This window comes from Blennius ocellaris (genome assembly GCF_963422515.1).
Source record: "Blennius ocellaris genome assembly, chromosome: 2".
Taxonomy (NCBI): Eukaryota; Metazoa; Chordata; class Actinopteri; order Blenniiformes; family Blenniidae; genus Blennius; species Blennius ocellaris.
The window spans coordinates 18,982,225-19,005,626 of record NC_137651.1 but is presented as its reverse complement, the minus strand read 5'-3'; the positions used below and the strand labels follow the sequence as shown (position 1 = coordinate 19,005,626).

Genomic DNA, 23,402 nt, shown 5'->3' with positions numbered 1-23,402 from the left:
TGAAAATGTGTCTTTATTTCTACACTTGTTAACAAAACAAAGTCACATCTTTAAATATTGATATGCCTTCTCTGTATAACATAGATATGTTTAAACAGGCAAGTACATTTAAATGCTTAAAACTAGAATATATTTCCATATTTTGACTCGGGCAGCGGTATCCTACAGTTAAAGAAGTAGAGTTGGGACTGAAAGTTCACAGGTTTGAATCCCACAGCTGACACAATGTGTATAAATAAGATTACTAGGATGGGTTCAATGCAAGTAAATAATAAATAAAGTATGCTGTCTTTGTTTCTTTCTTTCTGACCATTAACCCAGACCTATTCCACATAAGCGTTCTATTTTCATGTATATATCCATATATTATTTATCCACTTTGGGCCGCATACTAGTGAGTTATTCTGGGGGTCCAGATGGGAAACCTCTAACAATGAGCTCTCCACCAGCCTGAAACCAGAATCTCCCTGCAAGCACAATAATCTACTGGGATGATTGGAGTAGCACATGATCACAGCTGGCTGGATGACGCACGATGGCGCAGTGGAGCAACAGATCCGGATCTCCCCCTCCCTCCCTCCCTTCTTTTCTGGAAAACATCAATGGGAAGAGTAGATTTGCATGTCCGGCCGCCTGTGCCAATGGGCGCACTGGGTAGGCTGGGTTAGCGGGTGGAGCCGGGCGAAGCAGCTCTGGAAGTGCACAGTCAACAACCAAAGCATCAGAGATTACTACAGATACACCCCGTTTTTCACCGAAATCACACGTTTGAACCCCGATCCGGCGCCTATTTCGCCCCCCACTCCGAATCCGGGCTTGACTGAATGAGTAAGTGAGACCGGGAGAAGCTCCGTAACGCGTGCGTGAGCGTGCGCACCGACCGACCGGGTTGATTTTGCGGCGCTCGCCTCCACACGTCGCTTGCCCCGACCACCAAAGCGCTTGGATCCGTCACATTTTGAGATCTCCCCGGTGAGAGGTGTTTCTTCAGTGTCCCACCTTTTTTCCTGTCCGGGGTCCTGGATCTACACGGAGGGGGAGCGGGGAGCCGATCATCCGTCGTTCTCTTGGGTGAGTTTCACCGGGATCCACCATCCATCATCCCCATCCACTGACACGCGCAGGTTTTATTTATCCGCTTAATGTCTCCGTGATGACTGAATCCAGCAACGGGAAGTCAACCATCCTCTCTGGGGTTGTATTGAATTTGCCGATTCGTGAGTTTCGGGGGCTGGTCAGACTGTTTGGATGTAGAACTACACGTCGCTTCTGGTCCTGGCTGTGATCGGGCCCAATGAATGAAGTGTGGCAGCTCCAGCCTTTATTACAACCATCATCCATCACCAGAGAGCACAACTGTGGTCAAGGGAGATTCTGCTCGCCCTTTATCATACCACAGGTGTACATACACACATCTGTGTATGTTGTCCTGCAGCAGGACTTCCCAAAATGAGGCCATGCGTTATTAAATTGAACCAACTTTATATCTCATTTACTGAATTATAGCGCCTATTATGACTCCATTGGTCACGGGATTAGATTTATCGCATCATTATTGGCGTGTGAATGAGATAATGTGATATCGATTGAGCTGTAAAGACCCAAGTTGATTGGTTCATTATTGGTTCGTGGCTTTTCTTCAGCTACCTTTTTTCTTCTTCTTCTTCTTCTCTCCAGGTCAGTCTGGCCACTGAAACAAGCGCCCTGCATTTGAATGCGCACCATAATTCAGCCCGTCTCCACGATTTTCCCAACTCTCTACCCATTGCATCATGCTGTGTGGTGTATTGTGGCTTTAGGGCATGATTGCATCATTTTCTAAATTCTTCAAATTATAGATTTTTTTTTTCCCCCTTTGAGGAATAAAAAAAGGGCTGCAGCCTACTGCAAGCCCTTCTCCTGTAACCTTGCATAAAATGGAACATAGGAGCACACCAGCCAAAGTACAAGACATTCAAAGTGTGAGCAGAATTGAGTCCTAATGCATTCATGAGCAGACTTGGCACATGCCTCAGTATGGATGGCCTCTTAAGTGCATGAGGCTCCATTGTGTGTGGAGCTCCATCTGTTCCATGACATGGCATTCCTCAGACAGCCAGTCATGCTGTTGGGGGTTGGGGGGGTCTACCTCGAACCCAACCCTAACCCCAACCCCAACTCACTGGCTCAGCCACATTTGCTGCATGGAGACTGGTTATGAAGGGTTCAGAGTGTCTCTGTCCCCTTGTACAACGAGACCACTGGGGTGGACGCCAGGCTGGGCGTTAGATTCAGTTTCTTTACCTATAGGAAGATTGAAGACTTACACACTTACACTTGCTGACACACCCACTTTCACAATTATTAAAAAGCACTTCCAACTCAGTTTCAGGCGCGAGTGACTGTGCAATGAAAGTCTTTAATGTCTGGCAATCTAAAGGTAAAATCGAGATTTGATGTGGGCTTGGGGCTCCAGTTGAAAGACATGCTGAAGCTGCTGGGTTTAGTCTGCCAAGGCAAAGAGAGGAAACACCCATTTGAGATGTAAATATTAGCTTAATGTCAGATTTGGTTTGGTACAAGGATGTGAGTCGGGATATGTTTGGTTTGTGGGTGAAGGATGAAGACCAATAAACATTATAAAAGGTACTCGTTTTGTGCAAAATTTGGGCTAATACAGTTGGTTAATAGAGAAATTCGGCCTGAAGCAAGAAGACAGATTATTTGGCTCGATAGTGTAGTGTCGTGTGTGTGTGGAGCTGGAACTGAAAGAAGTCCGGCTCGGGCGAGGTGCGTTAGAAAACGTATATAATTGATATTGTGGAAGAATTGAACCCAGGTTCACAATCATTGAGAAAGACTATAATTGGTAGCTATGTGTCAAGAAGGTGATATTTGGTTTGGTGCTCCAGCCGAGAGGAACTTTTTTGCGATGCAAGGAAATGAGACATCATTATACTTTGTTTGCAAGAATTATAAACATGTTTATTTGGTGTTTAGTGCTAAAGCAATAAGAGTTTGTGCTAAAGCAATAACCGTGTTTTGGAGATGCGTTTGAACTGTGTTTCAGTAAAAAAAAACACAGTTTTTCTCTGGGGCTAAAGGGGGACAGTTGTTTTCTGGAGTTTCAACTTTGAGATGCTTTTTTTTTTTGTTGAATTGTATTCTGGGAACGGGTTACAGAAGGAATTGCTTTGGTTGTATAAAAGGCTATTTTTGTTTAGCATTGGACTGAAGGAAGATAACGTTTGGTTTGAAGCTGTGTCTAAAAGAAGAGTTGATGTGGCCTCGGCGGGCGGCCGGAACAATCCCTCTATCGTCGAGCGGAGGAAGGAGGATAGATGTTGCCTGCAGGAGGAGATGTGAGGATAGATAGAGGTCGTAAAAATTGAAGTTCAAACCAAGCGAGTGCTGCTGGACGTAAATTTGAATTGATGTGGCTAATCACTACGGTAACTCAGTCATCACAACTCGAACATAATTACAGCACACACGCACACACACACACACACACACACACACACACACACACACACACACACACACACACACACACACACACACACACACACACACACACACACACACACTCCATTTCCCCTTAAACCATTTTCCCTTTCTGACTGCTCTGATTGCTGCATTAGGACTTGGCTTGTCATTGTTGTGTACACACACACACACACACACACACACACACACACACACACACACACACCACTTACCGATACATGCCAGGGGGAGGGAAAGCCCAGCTGAGACGACAATACAACAGGGATCAAAGGTCATCCAGCTGGCCAATCAGGGGGCTGTCTGGGTTGGCTGGTGGTGGAGGAGGGCGTTGACCTTCTTTGTGTTGGTCAGGGTGGGTCCGCTAAACAAGCAGCTCCGCTTCCACCGCCGGCTCCGCTACTGCTGGCGGTCGCGGGGCCCCCACCACCCCCCCAAGCCCACACACCCCCGGCGCCGGATGCTCTGTCCGACTGCAGGTTCTCTTCGCTTGTTCAGTTACAAGTTGTTGTTGTTTTGTTTTTTTATTGGCTTTAGTCCATAAACCTTTCAAAAGTTGCCGCTTCATGAAGATGTCAAGTTGTTGTGTAACTTCATGAAGAACGATTACAGGCATAAAAGGTTATCACTGAAACTATAAGAGGTGTACACAAGGCTGTGGAGCTGAATTTGTGTTGCAGGGTGACGGACGGCGCTTGTAGGATTTGCAGAGCCCTGTTGATACAGCACTACTGTTTATAGTACATTTGTAAAATGTGGATGCGTAGGTGTTTGTTAATGAATGGAACGGAACCCTTCAAGTTACGCCGAATCCCATTTCTGTCTGTGGGATTAATTAAAATAATAGAATGAAAATAATGAGATGTGAAGTACGAGGGGGATGCTGAATGGAAGAGAGTTGTGATCACAGGAGTATTGAGGGGGAAACGTGTTCAGAACTGAGTGCTGAAAGGAGGAGAGATAAGTAAAATAGGGAGAAGTAGGCAGCAAGTCTGAATCTGTGGGAGACCAGAGAGAATGGGAGAACAACAAATCAAATAAGGGAAAGTGATGACGGGATGTGCGCGGGACTGGATCCCATTTGCTCGCCGTTTCTCCGTCTCTTCTCGGTTTGAGACCGAAACTCTGAAAATCAGTTTGAACAGAAGAACCTTCGACTCAGAAGAGGACTTCTGACATTTATGCCCGCATCATCCTCTCTTTGCTTTCTCACACACACACACACACACACACACACACACACACACACACACACACACACACACACACACACACACACACACACACACACACACACACACACACACACACACACACACACACACACACACACACACACACACACACACACACACTCTTCCATAGACTCGCTGCTGTCTGATGCCTAAGTGCCTTCAGTATGTGCTGAGTGGAGTTATCTGATTTCTGCAGGCTAGTTAAATGCGACCACTGCCTCCCCCCTCAGAGTTCCATTACTGCACACACTAATGGCATGCTCGCAGCACAAAGACACACACTTTTTTGTCTGGTCCATGTATTTATTCACATATGACATGCTCATACCGGTTTATATTATGTTAAGTCGGAATCGATTGATGTGATGTGTTTGAATGAATTTCCAATGAACATTCGTGTGTGAAGGCAGCAATTTGTGTTTCTCTGTGTGTGTTTGGCCATGCGTGTGCAGCAAGCGATGCTCTCTGGCTCGTGTGTGTGTGTGTGTGTGTGTGTGTGTGTGTGTGTGTGTGTGTGTGTGTGTGTGTGTGTGTGTGTGTGTGTGTGTGTGTGTGTGTGTGTGTGTGTGTGTGTGTGTGTGTGTGTGTGTGTGTGTGTGTGTGTGTGTGTGTGTGTGTGAGCGTGTATGTTTGTTTCCTTGGCGATCAGCAGTTTGTGTCTTTGCCTCAGTGGCGTTTTCCTCAGTTGGTTAACAGGAAACGTGGAAATTGTTCCTTCTCTGCAGCCAGTTCTCCAAGCGAAGCACACATCACAACTAATAACGGTCACTCTAAGCTGCCAGGGTTGCGATTTTCTAATCTCATTTGTCTTTTGATTTATATCTTTATGACAGCCTATTTTAGCTGCTGAAGCTCAGATGCAACAGTGTGATAGAGGATGTGTCTAAAAGACTTAAAAAGGTTAAAAAAAAATAAGAAGAATTTGCTCCCGCAGGGTCTGATTTAATCTATATCCTTTTTCCAGGCTTTTAACAACGGGATTGTCTGTCAATTGTTTTCATGTGGCTCGTCCCAAATTACACCTAGCGCCCTCTGAATGAATGCCTGCCATGAGATGCTTTTAACCCCATGCCTCCCACTGCAGTGTGAACAAACCTGCTGCCTTTGTATTCCCTAGAAAAAAGAAAATAAAAGTGTTGGCTGGCCACACGAGGAACATAACACAGTCCCAGTGTGAGATCCATGGCAGACTGGCACAGTAACCAAACAATGAATCATCTCCTCCCCTCCATTACATTACGAGTGAAGTCCTAACGGAAAAACATGTTTGCTTGGTAATGGATACAAAAAAAAAGAAAGAAAGAAAATTGATGTGACTTTCTGTAGCAGTGATATTACGTCTGCAACATACACTGATTTAGCAGTTTGTCTTACTGGCAGAAGAGGGATGGTTAAAGACTTTCTTTACTGAAAATTGTGTGTTATGACCTGACTCAGTCATAGATGTCAGAGTTGATACAGTGATGGACATGCAACTTATCCCGGGTATACTCTTTGCCCTTCGCCCAAAGTCATCTGGAATAGGCTTTAGCCCCTGGTGAGCCTAGTCTGGACAAAGTCGGTGTGGAAGATAGATGGATAGATGGATAGATGGATGGCTGACATCGCTTCTGGGTTATCCGTCACTTAGACTACTGCAGAAGAAAAAGAAGAAAAGCCAGCTTGATGTATACAGGGGATTTTGCCGGAAATACAATTACAAAAATACCACCTTTACATACAGAATACAACAGTTGTAAAACCATTTATAGAAAGACTTTGCAAGAGTGAACGGTAGACACATGTGGTTTCATGCGATTACATAATGTCCAGCCGCATTTGTGTTTTTAAGACTGTCACTGCTTTCAGTTGAGCCATTTGTTGTATTCCTTGTAAAAAAAAAACAACAAAAATACATTAAGTCTATTTTACCTGTGCTTATTGGAAAATCACCTTCATACATCAGCTTCTAGTTGAGAAAACCGGATGAACAAAGGTTTTAACTTGCATCTTACGTACTTATGTGTATTGGTTTGTTTCAGCCATGTTTAATGTTTTTATGCTAAGCTATGAAAACCAATCACAGGCTTTAGTTTAGTGGGACTGACTCATGTAATCCTAATTCTCTTGGAACGAAAGTCGCCAAACCTCAAAACCAGCGAGGAAAGCAAGATTTCTCCATTTCTTAACAGCCATTCTCTTGAGCAACATGCCCACAAAGAATGATGGCTGTTAGGTCGACTGTGTTATAACATATGTTGAAATATTGCGTACAGGCTTTCAACGTTCACAGGATTAAGAGAAATCACGATTGCATAATCAGGATTCTCCATATGATGAATGCAAATATGGCCAGTGAGCCCAGATGGCCTACACACACGCACACACACACACACACACATGCACACACACACACACACACACACACACACACACACACACACACACACACACACACACACACACACACACACACACACACACACACACACACACACACACACACACACACACACATATTGTTACTTATTACTAATACTGTTGTTTACAGCAGCTACGGCCCACAAACTTTCTCCTTGCCTGAACAGTTTGAGGAAATAAAAAAAATAAGAACAAAAATGAAAAATGTCACAAGTATGGCTGTATGATTCCAGAGCGATGGTGAAGGAGTGGGATTGTCGGCGGACGGACTTCCCGAGCACAGAGGGACCTATTCACTGTGTGAGGAGCTCAGGAGGGAGAGCAGGAAAGAGTGGGAGAGGTGGCGGTGGGAGTAGTATGGGGGTGGGAAGGATGGTGGGCTGACGGCACTTTAAGCTGCGTGCATTTATGTGCTGCGTCGCTCCGCGGGCCTGTCTGAGGCACACACATGCAGGAACTGTTCTGCTCATGGAGAAAACATATGGCAAACAAACGCTTTCTCTATGGACAGTGACGTGTCTGAAGGAGAGCGCGTTCAAGGGGCATGTTTGTAGTTCATATGTGGAAGTGGCTTCTGCAGACTTATAACTAAAACACACAGAGTCACTGGAGGAAACGGGAGCATATCTGTAGTGGACCATGCTAATAGATTGTATATGCACTTGGTCTGTATGTGACCTATTTTTGTTGCGTAAAATGAATAAGAATAGTAGTTTTTAATAGCTGAAGGGAAAAAAAGTCTGCCAGACTGATAAACCAGCTGATACGAGCTTACCGTGAGATTCAGTGAAAACACTTGAGGCAGTTTATCAGACTAAGTGGAGCTCCCTCTTGTGCAAAAAAAAAGGCGTATTATTTTCAATAGTACTCCCAAAGACCTGTAAACAGACTTTGTTGTCCTAAATGCTTAATTTCCTGTAATACCCAGGTTGATGAGCTCCAAATTAATACACATTCCTACGCCACACCTGGATATGTGAGAAAATTGCCTCATGTTTGATAGAGAAAATCTATAGGTGACAATCAAAGATGTGTGATATTCTTCATGAATGGGATGATATGAATAGCACAGTTATAAATTGGTGAACTCAATTCAACAGCTTCCTGCATTTGTTTCAATTTCACAAATTTCCGAGCCCTACACGCTGGTTTTCATCCTGGAGTTGATCATTTTCAAATGTAACAAACCTGCTGCCAGCCTTAAAACTGCAATGTCAGTCGGGTAATGTGTGATTTTGGATTACAAGCTACATATTTGATGTGCTCAACGAATGCTGCTTGAATTAAAAATGATGATTTGTAGCAACTCTCCTGTCTGTACATTTTGCACAAGGAATGCAAATATGACATGAACGATTTATAATCACGTAGTGCCACATTTAAATCAGTCTAATCACTGGCGTAATTATCAAATGTGCACGGGGCCTTCAGTTTCATGCTGAAACCACGCTGCATTGAAAATTTTGATTTGTTTTGAGATGAACTTCACGGCGATCGGTCAGGGGTTTCGACTGGTGGTTTTCTTGAATTACTGTGTCACCAACGATCAGATGGAAACCGATTTGAGAATCCACTGGAGTGTTATGTCTGTAAAGCAAAAATCACATATAGAGCCTGCTCAGGCCAAATAAAACTATACCATAATGTTGGGAGCGTGTTTTGAAACTCGAGGAATAGTTTTGGTCCTGCGGGGTGGAGGTGATGGCAGAAATAAATCCACCTGTGAAAACGAACTCTTCCTGTGGGCCGCACGTGTTATTTTTCCTGTGCGATGTCTGCGGCTCACCGCTTTTTACAGTGGGCTTGTAAAGCACCAGTGAGCCTTTCAGTTTATAAAACATTCCCTCTGTTTACCGGCGCTATGACTCATTGTTGCCATGGCGAGGAGCTCTGACAGCAATACAACTGATTAGTAGCATCTGACTCCACATGAGTGTACTGCCTCCGTCTTCCCTCTTTCTCCCTGCCTCCGTCGCGCCATCTCTCTTCCGCTTTTTACTCTCCGCTGTCTTCTCCACCCCTGTTACATTTTTCACCAGCTACTCTTTCCTGTCGGAATCTCGGCTGTCACAGAATTTCATTTCATTTCGTTCCTCGACCTTCAGACCACCTCCACATAGATTTCCTTATCACACAATCGCCCTTCACAGCTTGCATGTCTTACATTCTCCTCTCCTCTTTTTTCCCCTTTTACTCTCCCCTCAATGGTATCCATCTGCCTGTAATTCCTCAGAGGCCAGCTGGACACCAGATGTGGCCCAGCGCTGTTGCAGCTGTTGGCATCATGATCATGTGCAAGAGAGGAATGAGATGGAAATGACCCCATGAACAACAAATCATATGAATCCTTATCATGCATATGCAAAGGATGTATATATATGCAGACATCATAAATAAGGAGGAGAAGATTATCCAAGTAAGAACCGACACTAAAAGTAGGAGTCAATTGTACTTTTTTACCAAATAAAGATGCAAACATGCGTTTATAAACTGCTTCCACAAGTTGGTGGGAGTTTCTTTGTCCCGGTGTCCAGGCGAAGTTATGCCGTGTTTCTTTCCTCGACAGTAGCATTGTTTACGTTTTCTTCCCAGCGATGTTGTCTTTTTTATTCTTTTTGCTGTTTGCGCCTGCACTGCGTATATTGCGAAACGGTGACCCCGCAGGTCGTCAGTGGTATTACTCTGTATGCTACGAATCTGTAATCTCGCTGGAAATGTGCCAAATTATACACGTAGTGAAGATGGACGAAAGGATCTGATTTTGCAGTCTTCAGCATGCGTGATCTTACAAATTAACCCTCGCATACGGCTTTGGCGCTAAAGTAAAGTAGCTTTCACGCATGCCTGACCTTGGCATGGGTCTCAGTGTTGTGTGTGTCTGCTAATCTTACTAAAACACTGCAATCCACAGTTAATATATCGGAATGATCAGCCAAGTAAAGTTGTTGATTTGTGCATCATGTCTTCCCGAAGGCTGTAAAGGAACCTCTGGTTTTGAACAGAGTCATCTGTTTGACACCCGTTGCCTTATAGACATGATAAAGTCATGTCACCGTACCTCTAAGTCAGGGGTTGGGCAACCCGTGGCTCCGGAGCCGCATGCGGCTCTTTGGTCCCTCCACTGCGGCTCCCTGAGCCTCTGTCCCACTGCAGTTCATCCCGGAGGGACGTAAGGAGGCAAGGGGCACCCAGAGCCCAGTGCCGCTACAAAGAGTGGAGTAAAATGTAGGCGGGTTGTGAACGACGCAGCGATGTAACGTCACTACGCAACAATAATGGCATGAAGATATAGAATTGCGGCTGCAGGTCATGACAGCGGCTCAACTGGTATCTGAAGCTGGGAGCTTCCTGTGCCTTTCACAGGAAAACCGCTGTGCTGCGGAGCGCCGACAATTCCAGGAGGCTCATTGCAGACTTGTTGAGTGTGACGGCAAATTCTAGTGAATTTGCCGTCACTCAGTTGTTGTGTAATTCTAGTGAATTACACAACAACTAAAGGACATTAAAAGCCACACCACTCACACTCATGGTTCTAACAATCCCAGATCTCCCACATATATCTTCCATTTTAATAATGTGTAGCAATAAAGGAGCTGATAGCTGCAATGCATTATGGGAGCTTCTGTTTGTCGTGTTTTAAATGTAATGATTGGGGGTTATGTTAGGTTTGTAGTGTTGGTAATAATTGTGTTGTGTTGAGTTTTTGTTGCTTAGTTCATGTAGTTAAGTTTATTAGTTGTAAGTTGGCAACCAGCAGTGAAGATGGTTTTGTGTGTAGTGTCCTCCTGGCATGGTTCACCTGTGGGAGTGTCAAAATAAAATGTGTGTGGCTTCTTGAGTGTTGAGTTCAGTGGGAAGTGGGACCAAATGGCTCTTTGAGCATTAAAGGTTGCTGACCCCTGCTCTAAGTGAAGTCAGATCACAGAACATCACATGGCAGCTTCACTGTAAATCAGTGTAAGCACAAGGGACTTGCTCTCATTAAAAAAGTAAACCCATAAATCCACTGGAGGATGTGACAACCCAACAAAGATAATAAGGCAATATTTTCTGTTAAATCAATGCTGTGATAAGGGCAATTTTCCATGTTTAAATTTGTAGAAGTGTTTAAGCTGATAAGAAGTAAAAGAGGCTCAGAAGCAGCAGATGATAAGTATGAAAATAAAACGGATTCTTCAGATTTCAAGGAAAGATGTTTACTATAGAGATGGGATGCAAAGATTGAGATCTGCTCCTGCTGTATATTGGCTTGTAAACTGCAAATCATTGCTTTCTCCTTTAGTTTACATCTTACCCATTGTGCCAACATTTTTGTTTTGTGCTTGCATCTAAACTTGATGTGGGATGGGCTGCAGTGTATCGTGCTGCCTTCAAAAACCATCCTCAGTGGAGATTCAGACAAAACTCTCAAACTACACAGAACTGAGGAAAACTGCAGACAGACGTGGGGAATACAAATCGTTCGAAACGGCTTCTCACGCGAAGGCAGCTATTTGTTGAAGCAGACAGGTGAAGCTGCAGGCCAAGAAGAGAAAGGTGAGGAGCGACTGTAGGTACTGCAGAGATGGATGGAGAGAGTGAGATAAAGGAGGGAGCAGTGTCTTTTTTTTTCATTTTTCCAGGCCAGCTGAAGCAAAAGGCCACTTTGGAGGAGGGAAAAAAGGAGGAACAGCCATGCATGTATATACTATATGACGCAGAGATTGTGTATAGTGTTAGCATTTGTAGTGGGTTATTCCGGTCGTGACTGCTCAGAGGCCGGAAGGCAAATACTTTTTGAAAAGGGCAATAGAAGGCAGCCTTGGGATTGACTGGAGGTTATTACACAGGAAGCAGATTGGACAATGTGAAGGTAATAACCAGGGCCCGACCTGCACATTCTTACTCTGGAATCTTTTTTCGTTTTGTGTACGTTTTCTCCTTTTTCCCGCAGGCCTCAGTTGTTAAAAAAGCAGCCTCGGACTTCTTTTCTCTCCCAGTCTTCTCCCTTTCCATTCACTTCTTCATCTTGTCTCAGCCCCCCCCACCCCACCTCTTTTGGTCAGGGGAAGTGGTGGTTGTTGCCTGCTGGCTCCCAGAGGAACAGGCCTGCCTTTGTGTCTGCACTGTAGGAAGACAGGTCGCCGGTCAAACCAGTGAGCCCAGCGATTCCAGTCGGGACTCTGGGGTCTGTCTGTGGCCAGCCAGCCACCCAGAATGCCTGTAAATCAGCCAGCTACTCCAGCCAGGGCCTTCCCGGTCTGCATAACTGGTCGGTCTGGTATTGTGTTAGGCACTCATGACTGTTCGGGAGGATGGGTGGGAAAGCAGCGTGGATATGGAGACAGACAGACGGCAGACTTTTAGTTAAAGGCTTTCGGTGCATAATCAAAACATACGATGACTTTGAAAACTTGACATTTACATTTCCTCCACTTGGATGAATTCCATAATGTGAAACTATTGCCGCTCAATATATTACTTCATACTATGAGCGGAGTGAGCTGCCAGGTAATTTACAGCATTACATGGCATTATGGCACTTAAGCATGAACTATTTAGCATTTTTTTTCATTGGTGAAAAGTAATTACATTATGTATATGTTATTTAACTGATTGCATGTGTCAAGGAATATAACACAAGAAATGTAGCAACATTTAATGACTAATGACAACTTTAACTCAGCAGTTTGTTTTTTTTTAATTCATGAAAACATTGCATGAAACGAGGCTGAGAATGAGTCTGTCACTCCTTTCTGTGCATGATGGGTCATAGGCTGGCAGGAGTACCTAACCTGACTCCTTTCTATGACATCAGATGGAAACATGAGTGCTTGAACGAAACCACAAAGCTTTGGCCTGATGAATCACCTTGTCTTTCACCTCATGTGGCCGCCTGGGTGCACGTGAATCCTTTACCTAAGGAGGAACTTGCAGCAGGACGACCTGTGCAAAGAAAAAGAGGAAATCAGAAGTGGGAGGGTGATATTGTAGAAAATGTTTTCTTGAGAAACTCTGGGTTCTGACCTAGATATAACCTTGGCAGGCAAAAACATAAACCTTTCAGCAGACTGCATGGAAACGGGCGATGGCGGTGGCCTTTTTTTTCATCCAGTCAACGTCTCCTGCCACACCAGAATTGTTTAAGCAACAAAACAAAGAGTACAATTTGTTGATTTGACCTCCAAATTCCAAACAACCGCAATCTGATCAAACATCTGTGGGATTAAAAAAAACCATGCGTGACCTTTTTAGTTGACGTGATTCATTTGCTCTGACAAGCCTGCTGCCTGGACAACGAGAATATGCATAGACGTTTTTCGACCACAGAGACCTTCCTCAAGTTCCAGGACCCATTTGCGCCTTTTAATTGCTGGGACCAGGATCTAAAGTTCCATAGTATACATGCATATATGTATTTTCTTTTAGCCCTAAAAGAAGTTCCTGATCAGGAGGCCGTACTTTTAAAATGTTCTTAAGATTGGGTTGGCTCTGTAGTTCTTCTCCATACTGTATCTCATCAAACAACTGCTCGCTGCATGTTATTTTACCTGCCATATTTAAATAACTTGGCAGCGTTGTGCAAGGATGCCAGACCTTTGTTTTGATGGTGTCATTGTTCTGTGACCTTAGGTTTTTTTTGTCATAGTCTCCAAAGTAATAGCTGCAATTAGAATGAATGTTTCTCACCTACCTATGACTAAGAGATTGAATTTGGTGTATTTCCCCAAACAGCTTAGAGTGAATACAATGCAGTGAGAATATATGGCACCGAGAGTTTGTTCGTCTTATTTAAGTCACTTAAACACAATCTCACCTGTTGGCACAGAGATAAATCTCAGTTACATTTAAAGTTCCCTAAATACACTCACTAAGACTAAGACGGCAAGGTTCAGGCGAGTGAAAGCAATCCCAGTTAATTGGCTGCAAATTTTACCCGTTTACCAGTTACCCGTCTACAATCTAATACGAACTGACACCACTTTCCGAGGGGGCTCCTATCGACACAAAATTCCTCTCAACCACATGCAAACCTCCTGTTGGGATGTGAAACCAACCAACATCCAGTAACATTGATTTTCTATTACATTTCAAAGCTAAAATGACTTTATATCATTACACACAATATGATCCCTCTGATATCATTTTCGCAGCTTTGCCTGAGATGACTCTACAAGCATGATGAAATCTGGGATAAAGCCATGGTGTTATCTTTCTCTCCACCCCTCTAATTTTTTGGGGGGGTATGTGTTTTAATGGGTAAGGCTCCAGGCACCTCAACAAGCCTTAACAAGGAGCTCAATAGAAAGGGTAAACTGTCCTCCCACAGGCTTTATCTGCTCTCGCATCGGATCACAGAGGAATATTGTGCAGATGCCAAGGAGACACCATGCCACCGTGGCAATGAATTGATGTAATGGGAACACAATGGTGTGATTAATGGAGCCTTTCTCCCTTTATCTCCCACCCTGTACCCCTCAACTTCACTCTTTGTTAAGTCAATATGCCAAGGGAGGTGAGCTTGCATTTGCTATTCTCTTTTAAGCCGCCATCGTCCTCCCCAGCATTGCCCCGTTGTCTCCTTGTTTTCAACGGCTGGAGCGCACGTGAGAGTACAGTGCGGGTTGTGAGGAGGAGAACAGGATGAGTGAGGGGATTTTAAGAAGCTGCGAGGAGAATGGAAAGAAATGGCTTGGGGAGGGTAGGCTGAACGACGGTCTCACTCGGTTGCATCCCGAACCGGCCAGTTCACCAGATGGCCGCTTGATATGTGCGGAGAGAACAGACCAAGACACAATTGTGTGTTTACATGCTATGATGCTCACTGCGCTTCACATAGGGAATGTGTTATTGCTCTCACTCCACATTCCTGAGAGAAAGGAGAATTGTAACCCCTTTAACCCCCCCTTTTCTCAGCTGTAAACCAGCTTTGAAGTTCTCTCTCTCTCTCTCTCTCTCGCTCTCTCTCGCTCTCTCTCTCTCCCTCACATGGATTTTGTTTACATCCTGGCAGCCACCTCTTGCGGCTTCCTGTCTCAGACGCAGGCTATATGGAAGATATACTCACAGATATGTTCTCCAGCTGAGGTGTTGCTCCATCAAACTGGAGTTCATGTGCTGATATAGCGTCAAAGTACGCGCCTCATTTTGACGCAAACTCAAATAGAATGATTCTTATTAGACTTGCTGGTCGACGGCGTGGAAAATAAAAACAAACTAATGTGATGCCTCTTTATACTTGCCTTTCCTCCTCCTTGAAGACTTGTTGTGATGGACAGATCCCCAGCCCACAAAGCAGAACTGTGTAACTCGACAGCCTGTGGAGTGTACGGCTGTTTATGCATGCTGTCTGTGTCGTTGTGTGATGCCTGCTGGAAATCACAACACCTACACATCAACTCTGTGTCCTATTTCTTAATCTTTGTATGCTAAAGTGTCTGTTACTGTCATGTGTTGGCGTATGTGCCTCCCTCTCCCTGTCCATTTCCTAAATGCTTGTAAATGTATGCGGAATATGAAGTAATTGTGCTGCCAAAGCCTGTGCATAATGTTTGTGAATGGCGGATTTTTGTCTCTCCATTGACTTGACCATCCAATGTAGTGTGATGATAACGTCCTGAGACCTCCATTCTGTAAGCACTGTCACAGAAGCTGGAGACTGTGGCTTGGATGCTGGTCAACAGTGTGGATTATTCAACATGTGCGATCCACAGCAAGCTACATTATCATAAAACTGTATTGCTGGTGTGAGTAAAGTTTAGTCTCTCCTTGAAAGTAACAGCAAATGTCTTAACTTGTATTTAAATATCACATTGTCCCTCTTCCTTCATCACAAATTGCACCTTATTGAAGATGCTTTGCATAGGAGACTTTTGTGTTTTTTTTTTTTTTAATGGACTCTTGTTTCACTTTCTTGGCTCTGTGGGCTCCCATCAGGATCCTTCCTCCTCACCACAGGACAAACAGACCAATATACAGTGTGCTTGTGGACTTTAGTTTGCACCGTGGAGATGTTTTTATTATTTTGTTGTCACACTGTTCCGTTTATGTTGCGCTACCAAACACAATAAAACGTAACAAATCTAAGAATTCTTCATCAACGTCAACGACATGCAGCTGATTACAAAACTCAATGTTTATTTAGCTCAATTTGCCGCATAGACCATTCTTGTGCCATTAAGCAATTGTTAGGTGCTCTTCACTTCCTCACCATCTGTGTATTAGTAAGTCACAGAGCTCCCTGTGTGTGAGGATCTGTGCATGGCTCTATGTAGGTCTTTGTTATCTAATGCAATCTGTCCCTATCTAATATTCACAGTGCTAACCCTTCAGGGTAAAGAGAGGAGAGCGGAGGAGAGGAGAAGCTCCGGCTTGCCAATAAACAGAACTCTTCTTGGAAGTGTCCTGACTCTAAATGGAAATGTTACACAAAAGAGATTCACTACACACACTAAAAGTGCTGCGTACTTACTGACAGATGCCATCGAACCGTGTTGGCCTCTGCCGTCTCTGTGTCTACACCGGACTGCATGCAGTCACTTGAGCAGTCAATGGATTGAAACGTATAGTGTGTGTGTGTGTGTGTGTATAGATGACGTCATTACTACACACACACACACCCAGAGTTACGACCAGGTGCTCCAACAGACATTCACTGTGTAGTCAGGCTTACTGAGCCACCAGAACCTATTTCCTCACTCAGGTTCTTATTACAGTGTCCTACATAAACACACATTCCTGCCAAGTTTGCACAGTTTTAGTTCTGCTGCTACGGGACTTTTCTGTTCTGCTCATTGCAGTGGGCGAGGTTTTTTTCATGGGAAGATTATTTAATCATTTAACGTGAAAAGTGATTGCTGATCAAGCTTTGCTCATCATTGTGAAACATATAGGCTGAAGTTAAAGCCCTCTTTGGTTTAGAGCTTACACATTGTGTTTACATGGCTCAACAACATGGCTATTCATGCCACATTGCCTTCGCCCTAATTTCTGATCTTCCCAATGTTATTTAGCATTATAATAGAGAAATGTTAACAGCTATTAGGATCCACAGAGTGATGCCCTATTAAATATCTGATAAGTTTTCATGTATAATTTCCAACTGTTGCAACTACTATCTTTTATTAAAACTTGGCACAAAGCAATTTTATAAGAATGATGGTTTGCTGTGCCTACTTTGTAGAGTCTAGCTTGTATTACAGGACTCAATGAACTGACATGCAGAGGAAGCTTTTATGAACTGAATATCTAGGCATTGAGCTATAGCGTTGCTGAATTGTTTTTGTTTGCAAAAGTGGATTATCTTTCCTTGGACATGTCTGATCCCAGCAGGTGTCCTGTAGAGGCACAACCAATTTGTTTTCTGAGCTTTTTTTTTTTTTTTTTTTACTGAACAAAATTGTGAAATGAATGATCAGGACAGATCCTCTGCAGCCTCTTTAGCTTTTCGACTTGTACGTATCTCCTTGTCTCACTGAACCCATTTTCACTTGTTTTTCTCTCTGGAACAATCATGCCTTTTGGCCTTGTTCTTCTTTCTCTCTCCCTCACTTTGTCTTCTTTTCTTGTTTTTCTGTTCAGATGCCTTAGACACCCCCCCCCCCCCCCCCCCCACACACACACACACACACCCACACACACCCACGGCAGAGTGAAAAACAAGAAGCTTGAATCAATTACAGCGTCGATGAACTTGATTTAGTCGTGTTGTGAATAAGCACTTCTGAAGTGATGCTGCCTGTGTCAGACCAGGCAATGTTCTTCCCTCTTTCTTGGGGTTTAAATCAGAGAGGATTGGCGCTGATCTGCTGTCAGCCTAGATGGAGATCATCATGGAGGAGGAGGCCAACAGGGAGGTTGGCGATATCCACGAGTCAGCCTCTCTCCCAATGCGGATGGATCTGAGATACGAAAGGCACTTTTGGAATAACGGCACACTTTTTTTTAGAAGAATGCAGTCTGAAATTCATAAAACTGTCATAATGAGGCACCAACTCAGGGCACCTTGGCTGTGTTATTCTCTCTGACGGAGACATGGAGAAGACATGAAAATGTCTGCATGCGTCTTGCTTCCAGAGTCGAGTTGCATCACAATCGCTTATGAGTCACAGCCTTTTGAGTCGTAGTGATTTATCTGGGGACCCGTCTCCGGTTGTGAGACGTCAGAGGAGGCTTGTTGAAAGACGTCTGGTTAATAATAGTTCCATATCTCCAGGGCTTTCGTTCTGGGCGTGGTGCTGTTGCTTTCCTGTGACTGTTTCAACGCAGTTATGGAGCAATCAGAGAGACAACTGTCCACCTCCTCCTGACAGATGGCTGTGTGTGTGTGTGTGTGTGTGTGTGTGTGTGTGTGTGTGTGTGTGTGTGTGTGTGTGTGTGTGTGTGTGTGTGTGTGTGTGTGTGTGTGTGTGTGCATTTGGGTGAGGATGCTGTTTTATTTTGGGGGGGGTGGGGGGGGTGGGAAGATGGAGTTCTGTTGGGAGGAAGAGGAGGTGGAGAATTGCGAGAGGTCAGCGGAGGCACAGCTGTTGAGACCCCCACTCCAACCAGCTGCTGCCTACAATAAGCCCGTCAGCAGCCCGCCTGCCCGTCGGCACGCCCGGATGTACGTCCGTGCCCCTCTTCATCTCTTTTTCTTTATGTCCCCCCCCCCCGCCACCAGCATTCCCCCCCTATCAGGCCCCCTGCAGACTCATCCCAGCTGTTCCAAACTCTCCCCTCTGCTCGCCTGCCACAATGCACCCTGACCTCCTTCACAATGAGAGAAAAACTGCCCTTGCGAACAAGCATGCATGTCTTTAAGTGCACACACACACACACACACACACACACACACACACACACACACACACACACACACACAAACACACGCCTGCAGACTTCTCTTTTGTTCAGGCTGTAATCCAATAAGTTGCATCAAAGGTATCCCAGGAGTGGCGATGTATCTGCAAGCCCACTGTTGGGCCGACTAAAAGCCTGAGGCTGGTCTAAAATCCACCAGCTGGGCCTGGACCCTGCAGGAATCACTTCTCCATGTTTGGTGAATCCATTTTTAAAAAAATTTGCAGCCACATCAAAAGCAACTTTAGATAGCATGCTGTGCAGCTCCGCTGCCCTAAATTATGAATGTTGGTGTTGGGTGTCATTGTACACCATATATCTGAATGCCATTTATTTAATTTCTTCCTGCATTGAAGTCAAGTTGCTGAGGCCTGAAACATGCTTGCGAGATGGTAAATAATTCACAGGTAATGATTCATCACCTACAGACCAGCATTGTGTGCGCTGCCAACCAGAGAGGAAAGCATGCTGTCGCTGAAAGTTGATATTTGAAGGTCAGTTGATGCAGTCTTAGAATTAATTACTACTGTTGTTCAACTGTGACTGCAGAATAAATGGAGGGAAAATACATTAAAGAGCACATAGCTATATAATGCGCCCATGTAGCTCCCAAGTGATCTTTAGGTCATTTCAATTGAGCACAGATTTAAATGTGGCATAAGTGTCTGGAATCAACAAGACTAATATTAGCCTACTAAAATGTCAGCATCTATAATCTTAAATATAAGCAGCTGGTAACAGGCTCACATGGCGGAGTTCTGATAGTTAGAAGTTATATTACAAACCTTATTCAGCAGGTAGTAATGTCATGTATGTAGAACAGATGCAAATCCAGAAGATCACTGCTTGAATCTTGTGAGAAACCAAAAACGTGTTTAAAGTTTACCCACTTGTTGGCAACAGGGTAAATATGTATATATTTTAAGCCTCGCTATGATCTTGTCATAACCTTGTCAATAAGAAAATTAATGATGAAGGTCCAGAACAACTTCTTTTCTTCACTATTAATTTGTGTAGTTATTAATAAGCTGCACAAATATGCTCTACGACCCCAATAAGTGCAGCGCTAATATGACCTCCTGATACCTCCTACTACCAATTACTGAAGAAAATTCATCAAAATTATACTGTGCGTTGATGGAAAATGTCCGTCTAAAATCTTTGTTGACGTTCCTTGAAAGCGGCAACAAACAGTCTCGCTTCAGTTGTGCTGCAACACAACCGCATCGCTCTATTGGGGAGTGGAAAGTGATGTATTACTGATCTCAAACAGATTTTACATGCGTACATAATTTGATCATCTTGTCAAGCTGTGATTAAAAGTAGGTGCTCACGCATATATTGTGTTAATACACCTCTATCTGCGTACTTTGCGTATAGTTAATGGGCTGAAGCAGATTAAATCAATGACGGAATTAGGGAGTGACTGATAATGTTATAAATTAATAGCAAATGAAATTAAAAAAGGCCCCGTAAAATGTGCGGGCCTCATAGAAAACATTGATCATAAATTTTGGTTCATTGTAATTAAAGCCTGCTTTCCTTTCTGCGCGTGCGCCATCAAACAAGTGAATCCTTCAAGTTCAAATTTGAGCTCCAGGCCACCCAGGCCGGACGTCACCGGCGCTGCTCGGTTGCCACACCCACCGTCGCCCTCTCGCTCTCCCCCAGTACTATTGTTCCCTCGATGACAAGGCCCACGTGCCCCCCTATTCACCATCCTGGTGGGGGGTGGGCGGGCTCTTTGTCTGGCCGCCATTGTCCCAGACACACGCTTCCATTTGACGGACACACGTGCTGACAAAAGAGAAAAGGAGTGGAGGTGGAGGAGGAGGGGCCACCGCTGGCCATTCTTCTCGGCGGTGGTGGCGGTGAAAAGACGAGACGCGCTGGCCATCTGTGGTGCGTGTCTGTAATCTGTAGTGACTGTGGGGGGGGTGTGGGGGGGGAGCTCACTGCACACACATGCACACACTTCTCAGTTTCTAAAAGAATTCCTCTCCTTTGTCTCGCCACGCTTTTCGAGGGGAATGATGCCTACTGAGTTGGCTTCCCTTCGCTTTTGACGGGGCTCAAGTTTTGCTCTCGAGTAAAGTTTGAGGAGAAAGACGGAATCCGCCTCAAGCCTCCACAACTGTTGAATGCAACTTTCTTTGTCCGGAGGAGAAAGCGACCAAATGGCCAAGTCACCATTGTTGAGTGTCTGCTTTCCAACAACAGACGTGGAAACACAAGTCCGCTTGTCTTCGGATTCTCTCTGGCCTATTCTCTGTGTGAGAGTCCTCATCTGAGCTGTGCTGCTGAAACTGCATCGTCAGTGTCCCATCAGGTTTCCGTCAAACCACCGATATGTTAGTTTGCATATTCTGCCTGTGCGTGTGTGGGTTTTCTATGACTCCACAGTTCAAAAACATGCTGACTATTGACAAAATGCTATTTGTTTTATTTTTAAGTAATTCTTTCTACAAGGTGGCGACAAGCATCCCTCATGTGGCTGCAGTACTAATGATCCAAACAATGAATAACGTGAGATCGCAAGAGGAGAACATTCAAATTTGAAGAAAAGTCTAAGCCAGACTGTGGTTCATATTGGAACCTCAACAGGTAGTTTTGGTCTATCTCTGACCCTAAATACAGTAATTGGCATTGACGTGTCGAACAAAACCGACAATAACACAGCGGTGTTTTTATTTCTGTTATAGGGATAATGATATAATACACAGATAACAGGAACGTAATGAATACTGTGGAATGTGTTTTTCCTAAACGGCTGAAATCTGAGACTACTTGTTTGCTGCATGTTTTCCTTCTTGCTTTCCGTCCTTTCTCTTTTCCCTTCCCCTTCCCATTGTTTGCCTTTCCTTTGCTCTTCAATCTTCTTCAGTTTGTTTATCTTTGTCTTTGTTTCTCTGCCATATGTCTTCTTTTTTTGTGCCCAACCCCCCCATTTACATCATCTCTGTGCTGCTTTGCTCCACTTCTCTTCAAGTCCTTACATGAAATTTGTAAAACAGGATGTGTTTTTGGGCTTGGCGTGTCTTTTCATTAAGGAGATAAAGGCCATTTATATTGTGTGTTGTTGTTTTTTTGTAGTTATTTACTTGATGTGAAATCTAGAGAGACTTAAAGTAGTACTAACACAATTTATTTTAAGAAGTCAGAAAATAAGATATCAGTTATTTTATAGTCACTGTGACATTTTTAAGTGCTATGATTGACATACAGTCTGAAGAATTTATGGGCTCTATTGTTTTTTTTATTGATTCAGAGTCATGAACTTCCAACCATGGAGGAATATTGAACGTTTCGACCTTAAAAAAAAAAAAAAAAAAGCTGTCAAGAGTGTCTGTCCAGATTTTTCAGGGTCAGGATGTGTATTGACCCTTCTGACGCCCATGAGAGCAGCGTGCTGCAGCGCCACCACAATGCCTGAATTTCTGAACACATTTCCTCCACCGACGTTTCCGTGTGCCCTGCCTGAGCTTTTAGTCCCGGTCGATAAGACACGACCACCCCGTGAAGGTCACCCCGTCTCACCTCTCCTCAGAAACCAAAACTCCCATAGCACTGTAAATCCAGCCACAATGATAACATGGTCTGGCGGTAATTCCTACTTGCATCTCTGTTCTTTACTGTAAACAAAGACGGTTCTGCCTCAGAGGCTTTTTTTTTTTTTTCTTTTTTCCTCACTCCCTTGCATAGTAAGTTTCTGTGTCACCAGATGTTGCTGTGGAGGATTGTTGTGATGTCAGGAGATAGAAAGAAGGGCACGGCTGCTTCCTTGTGGCCCAGAAAACACTGCGAGACTCTCTGAGGACAGATTGGAGGTCAGGGGGACAGATGGTCCATGTCACACAGGCAAGTAGATTGATAGACAGATGGATCAGCAGATAATTGCTGCACATTTTCATTTAAACCTGCACCACAAGTCTTTAGCAGTATGTATTTTGATAACGAAACAACTTTTAAAACACAGAGCACTGTCTTTATTACATATTTGAAGTGTCACCTTTTTAATTTTGGATCCACTGATGGTCTGAGTGGTCCTTGTTTAGGAATGTGCAGGGCAGAGACGGCTGAAACCCGTCACGCAGGCCGTCAGACAGCCACGGGGCAGATGTTAAAAGCTTTAAAAGCCCTATTGATTTTAGAGTTCTGGCCTTGTATGCCATTGCTCTACACGCATAAACATGCATTATGCATGAATGTATTGTACTGACAGTCAGCCCCCGAAATCTGAACATCTCACGTGACGCTAACGTTATGAAGGTTGAGTCATGTTGTGTTTGTGTTAAGGAGCGTTCATTCATGTAATTACCAGCAAACTGGATTCAGAACGTCAGCTACTAAAGTTGTCCCATGTGGACACAAGGCCGGAGGGGAGAGGTCAGGAGAAAGTGACCCGGATAATGAAAAAAACAAACAATATGAAGAGGGTGAGTTGGGCTGTTGCCTTGGCAG

The 23,402-nt window shown here is 44.2% G+C and overlaps 1 protein-coding gene across 1 annotated transcript in view; it reads left to right on the top strand.

Moving 5' to 3' along the window:
• The first annotated feature begins 761 nt into the window (after nt 1-761).
• The window catches only part of numbl (NUMB like endocytic adaptor protein), a 66,405-nt gene continuing 43,764 nt past the window's right edge, over nt 762-23,402 (top strand). Inside the window, exon 1 of the mRNA XM_080505035.1 lies at nt 762-1,071. The gene's annotated coding sequence lies outside the window, so the exon portion shown is untranslated. The remainder of the gene's footprint in view (nt 1,072-23,402) is intronic.